Source organism: Ochlerotatus camptorhynchus, unplaced genomic scaffold (assembly GCF_037179485.1).
Source record: "Ochlerotatus camptorhynchus isolate MF236.1 unplaced genomic scaffold, CSIRO-AGI_Acam_v1.1 ptg000095l, whole genome shotgun sequence".
Lineage (NCBI taxonomy): Eukaryota > Metazoa > Arthropoda > Insecta > Diptera > Culicidae > Ochlerotatus > Ochlerotatus camptorhynchus.
Genome location: NW_027040585.1, coordinates 643,691 through 649,675, shown reverse-complemented (window position 1 = coordinate 649,675; position 5,985 = coordinate 643,691). Strand labels below are relative to the sequence as shown.

Sequence of the window (5,985 nt, the reverse complement as noted above, 5' to 3'; positions counted from 1 at the left end):
GTTGTGAGGGACTGCTATTTAGATGCAACCAAGGAGCTTGCTCTGCAAGGAGGACGGAAACGGTCATACGATGGTAGGCTTCTAATGCCCAGCGTCTCAAAAGGTGATGGCGGGCCAAAAGTAATGTAGGTACCAGTGTTCGGAACTCAAAAACGCATGCGTGAGTTTATTCGCCTATGAGTCTTGCCTTGCAAAATTCAACTACGCAAAAATCACCGATGAGTTTTCTGGTTCAAAAATTCATTGCTCAATAGTTTAGCGTTATTCATTATTATTACTGTTGTTTTTGCATCAGCGGATGGAAAACTAACACACATACATGCATGCTGTCAATTGACATTGCAGTGGTTTTTGCTGAAATTATTTTTTGACATAGTTAGTGTGAATGTGGGAAAATGCATGAGAATTTCAAGTGTGAGATTTGTTTGCCAGATTTGCACGTGAGATAATTCTCTCAGGGAGGCTCAATTAATGAGATTTGAAATGATTTCCCGCATACTGGAGGGAACCCAATTGAACCTCAATCATTGCAACACAGCACAGCAACTGTTATGGTAATTGTTAATGCATTATTACGTTTGCGAATGCATGACTTAGTTCGTCGATAATCTGTATGAAGGAAAAATAAATATTATTGATATAATCCAAAATATTAAAATGCTTGATTTTGTATTTAATTCCACTGATTTATTTAAATTTAAAAGTAGCTTAAACATCAGAAAATGGTTCTAATCCTATTATTTATCTTATTTTTCTTCTTCTTCTTAGTTTTCATATTCCTGTATATTCTTCTTCTTTTTCACTAAACATCTTCCTTGATTATATTTTTCCTTTCTCTTTTCTCCTTCATATCACTTCAGCTATTACTGTATTACCTACTCTTACCTATACTCAGCAATGAAGCAGGAGCTGACTTTACAAGACGATAACAGATATGATTCCTTGTTATTCTTCTTATTTCTAGTCCTCTTTATTATCTACATCTTAGCTCGACTTCTTTTCCTTTAAATCTATCTTCATATTCTGCTCCGATCTTCTCTTCAGTCTTGATCTTCTTTCTTCTTACGTTTTACTAACGTTATTTGAAGATGCTAATTTCAAATAACAGACTGTAGTGGTAATTTTTAAACGACAGATGGAGTAGATGAAAGCATAGAGTTGATAGTTCCGTTAGAGTACGGCAGTGTGAAGATTGCATATAGATATTAGAATAGCGAGCTAGAACAGCTTTTTAAGGAAGGTACAAATCGGTTTTTTCATATCTCTTTACCAAACTCCCCCTTTGGAGAGGGATGGTGAGGGGTGTCCCCCCCCCCCGCCACCACTGGCAAAAAGAGATGAAAACCGACCCGCTCAAGTACCAACTGTGTGTTTGAAACAGTTCTACCGATTTTTACCGCACTTCAGTTGTTATTTGAAGGAAGGCATCCAGTCGTCCATCCCTCTCCAAAGGGGGAGTTTGGTAAAGAGAGATGAAAAAACCGATTTGTACCTTCCTCAAAAAGCTGTTCTAGCTCGCTATTCTAATATCTATATGCAATCTTCACACTGCCGTACTCTAACGGAACTTTCAACTCTATGCTTTCATCTACTCCATCTATCGTATAAAAATTACCACTACAGTCTGTTATTTGAAATTAGCATCTTCAACTATGTAAATCGTTGACTTCACGTAGAAGTAATACTAAAACATATAGTCAAAGTAACGTTATTTGTTATTAAGTATCAGATGCTGACCCTGCAAGGTCTTCCATAGTACTGTTATCCTTACTGAGCATGTAAGCCAGAGCTGGTTTTACAAGATTACTGTTTGTGCGTACTTTTTAGCACATCCTGCAGACTTTTTGAGCTCAGCTGGTTCCTTGATTTTGTCAAAATTGAATTGAATAAATTGAAATCGCGTTCAATTGAGCACTGCGTGCAGGTACACCAAGAATGACTTTAGCAATCATCCATAGCTGCGATTCCTCAAACCTTTTAGCGGCCCAATATTGAGCAATGCTAAAGGGTTCATCAGCATCGATTCTCAGTTGATATTGAACACTGCGAATTCTCATTTCCAAAGATCTCAATTGAACCGTCTGAGGAGCACCCGATCCAATGGTGCGAGTTAGATACTCATTTAGACGGAATTTGCTACATGATGGACGCTCTGTTTTTGAAACGTTCGTCGTAGCCGCAGGGTTTGTATTATACTCGTCAGGTAGTTTACTTCCAGGTCGGATTCGAGCCCAAATTTGCAAACAAAAATCCTAAAGCTTAAATCGGTAAATGAGAAGAAAACATTATTTAAAAGATTTACCAGAGCGTCTTCTTTATGTGCCTGAGAGAGCAAATTCGATCCATTGAAAATCAGGCGTGGGTCAAAGTATACAGCTACTCGGAAGATGCGATTACAAAACAATTTGGTTTGACGACGATCCATTGCTGAAATTAACTGCTTCTTGAATCTATTAGTTTCTTCCAACTCTTGAATACTGCCGTACGTTCGAATCCACTCGATGTAAAAATCAGACAGTGTTAACTCGAGTTTTTGAACAGCGATTGTGCACTGATACAAAGGATCGAACGCTGTTACATATTCTTCAATGAATTCCCAATATTTCGATAGATCTGAAAAAATTATCATAATTAATACAAATTTATAAATATAGAACTCAATACTTTTTTTAAGGTTACGCAAAATTAATGCCAGAGTTGCTATAATTTCAACGCGAGCTCATAAAGGGTGATACGGTCAAAATTTGGTCAATATCAACTTGACGTATTTCTTTCAATTTTGCATTTAAAAAACCTGAACACCCCTCATTTTGAAGGTGTGTGTGTGTAGAATGTTGCTCCTATTTTGATTTTGGAATTCACTCTTCAGTTGTCAAAATGCCGTCCAAGCAAGAAGAGCAGCGTATCAAAATTTTGCTCGCGCATCGCGAAAATCCGAGCTACTCGCACGCAAAGTTGGCAAAATCGCTAAAAGTTGCCAAATCAACCGTTACAAATGTAATTAAAGTGTTTGGGGAACGTTTGTCGACAGCCAGGAAGTCTGGATCGGGAGGAAATCGAAAACCGGAAGCCGCTGAGACGACAAAGAGAGTTGCCGGTAGTTTCAAGCGAAACCCTAACCTCTCTCTCCGAGATGCCGCAAATAAGCTGGGTGTATCGTCTACAACCGTGCATCGAGCCAAAAAACGAGCCGGACTATCGACTTACAAGAAGGTAGTGACTCCAAATCGCGATGATAAACAAAATACGACGGCCAAAGCGCGATCCCGGAGGCTGTACACGACGATGCTGACGAAGTTTGACTGCGTGGTAATGGACGACGAAACCTACGTCAAAGCCGACTACAAGCAGCTTCCGGGACAGGAGTTTTATACGGCAAAAGGAAGGGGAAAGGTAGCAGATGTTTTCAAGCACATGAAACTGTCAAAGTTCGCAAAGAAATATCTGGTTTGGCAAGCCATCTGTACCTGTGGCTTGAAAAGCAGTATTTTCATAGCTTCCGGGACTGTCAACCAAGAAATTTACGTGAAAGAGTGTTTGAATAAACGTCTGTTGCCTTTCCTGAAGAAACACGGTTGTTCCGTACTGTTTTGGCCGGATTTGGCATCTTGCCATTACGGTAAAAAGGCCATGGAGTGGTACGCCGCCAACAACGTGCAGGTGGTTCCCAAGGACAAGAACCCTCCCAACACGCCAGAGCTCCGCCCAATTGAGAAATACTGGGCTATTGTCAAGCGGAACCTAAAGAAGACCAAAAAAACTGCTAAGGGCGAGCAGCAGTTCAAGGCAAACTGGCTTTCTGCGGCGAAGAAGGTGGACAAGGTGGCTGTACAAAATCTGATGGCAGGGGTCAAGCGTAAGGCCCGGCAATTCGGATTTGGAAAAGCGGAAGCCTAACTGAATATTTTTCTTGAATTTTATACTAATTGAACTTGAAAAAGAAATTTAATTTGATTTTTTAAATAAACGATTTCACCGATTTACACGCGTTTTCCCTTGACCAAATTTTGACCGTATCACCCTTTATTTATAACAGTTAGTGTGCGTAAATATGTGTACATTACCTAATTCAGAGTATTGTGTTCCCAACTTTTCGAAAAATGACTTCTCCTTTTTTAACTTATGCAGCATTCTGTAATCCGAATTCCAACGAGTTTCATTTGGAAGCGGTGGATATGAACCTCCTCCACTGACGTCAAAAAATGCTTTATACTCAGTGGACCGAAACTTCTTCACCTTCTTTCGTATGTTCCTCAGAGCATCTTTATGCTCGTTCTCCTTGCAGACGTCATGGACAACCAATTGTGTAGTGTGTGCTCCACAGCGGACAACAGTGATGAACTCATCAGGTGCAAACTCCTCCAAAATTTTCGTCCACTCCTGAACTACTGGTCTTTCAGGTGAATCATTATCAAGAGCGTCGAAATCATCTGCCTCAAGTTCGTTCAATAAGACGGTTTCATCGTTATCTGCGTCATCACTGTATTCAAACGAAGATTCACTCTCATCTGATAGCAGCTTCACTAGCTTGACCATATTAGACGCATTGTCAATAGTAACAGCAGCTATTTGCCACGTATCGACGCCGAAGGACTTCAGAACTTTAAGCAACTCTTCTTTGAGGATCATGCTAGTGTGACGACTATGCAGCTCAATAATGCCTAAAAAAAACCATCGTTAAAAATACGCATCAATTTGGGACAACATTTCAAAACGGCAGAAGAGACAGTTCTGTGTGGAAGATTTTAGTCACTTCGATTCTTTGCACTTGTTTACTATTATGGGATTACTAAAATCACCAGTAGGTAGAAAGCCACCTCAAGTAGATTGTGTAACTATTGGAATCAAAACAAGAAGCGTAAGCTTACAAATGGCTCTTCCGCTTATTTCACACGTTGTTCTATTTTGCCAATACTTACCCAGATTTCGCTTAATAAGAGCACTGTTATTGTTGATGTACTGACAGTTGATACCCAGCATGCTCCGATACATTTTAGACACAATATCCAGCTTGAGCGAAATCATCACCCCGTGCATCTCTTTGTAAATCATACGATTAATGCCATCTGCCGCTTTTGACACATACTGTGCGATATTGTGTCTGTTAATGGTCAAGTTATAGGCCTTCAGCAATGGACCTACCACTTCCTGAAATCCTTCCCATTCAGTGGCTTTAAATGGAAGTCCATGTATGGTTACCACCTTTACAATTGCGCCTAATAGCCGCTGCTTCGTCATCCTGATTGTTATTGCAGGTTCCATGCTCGCATTGCTAGACTTTGCAGGAGTAGGACCGATACATAAACGATCATATGCCACCGGGTGGCACAGCCGGAAATGGCGCTCAAAGTTTGTTTGCCGAAATACCTTCTGGGAGTACTCACAACTATCCTCCAGCACACAATGAATCACACGTTCCCTTTTCATCAAGCGCTCTTCCGTGTAGGTACCAATGATGGAGCGTTTGGAAGGTGCTTTGTTGTTGTCACGATGTTTCCTCTTCAAAGCACCGGTTCCTTCAGAGGTACCAGGGACTTCCATGGATGATAATGGATTCTCATTAGTCACCGACTTATTACATTCACAGTTGTTCAGTAAATCTTCGGACATTTTTTTACTTTCGAACTTTTCCGCACCACGAACATAACAATCACAACAAATATGGTTGACGTTTATTTCGACGAATACATTTCAGAAGAGCCTATATTGATAATGGTGAATCATATGTATGAATATTACCAAATTTTTATTTGAATTATAATTATATTAGCGCGATTCACTGCGCGTGTAAATCTATCAATATATTTTTGTGTTGGTATTCAAAAAGGTTTCAAGTATCCATAAGAGTTTATTGGGTTATAAAGGTGATAATGATCTTTCGATTTTGAACCATAGAATGTAATTAGGATACATGCACTTTTAAAAAACATCAATCTTAAGCTTTAAAATTCATTTTTTACTTGATATGATTTGTTCATTCGATGT

General features: G+C 39.6%; 1 pseudogene; it reads right to left on the bottom strand.

The window, feature by feature from the left end:
- Nucleotides 1-1,718: 1,718 nt before the first annotated feature.
- LOC135698821 (uncharacterized) lies at nt 1,719-5,610 on the bottom strand (annotated as a pseudogene).
- Between the last annotated feature and the right edge of the window lie 375 nt (nt 5,611-5,985).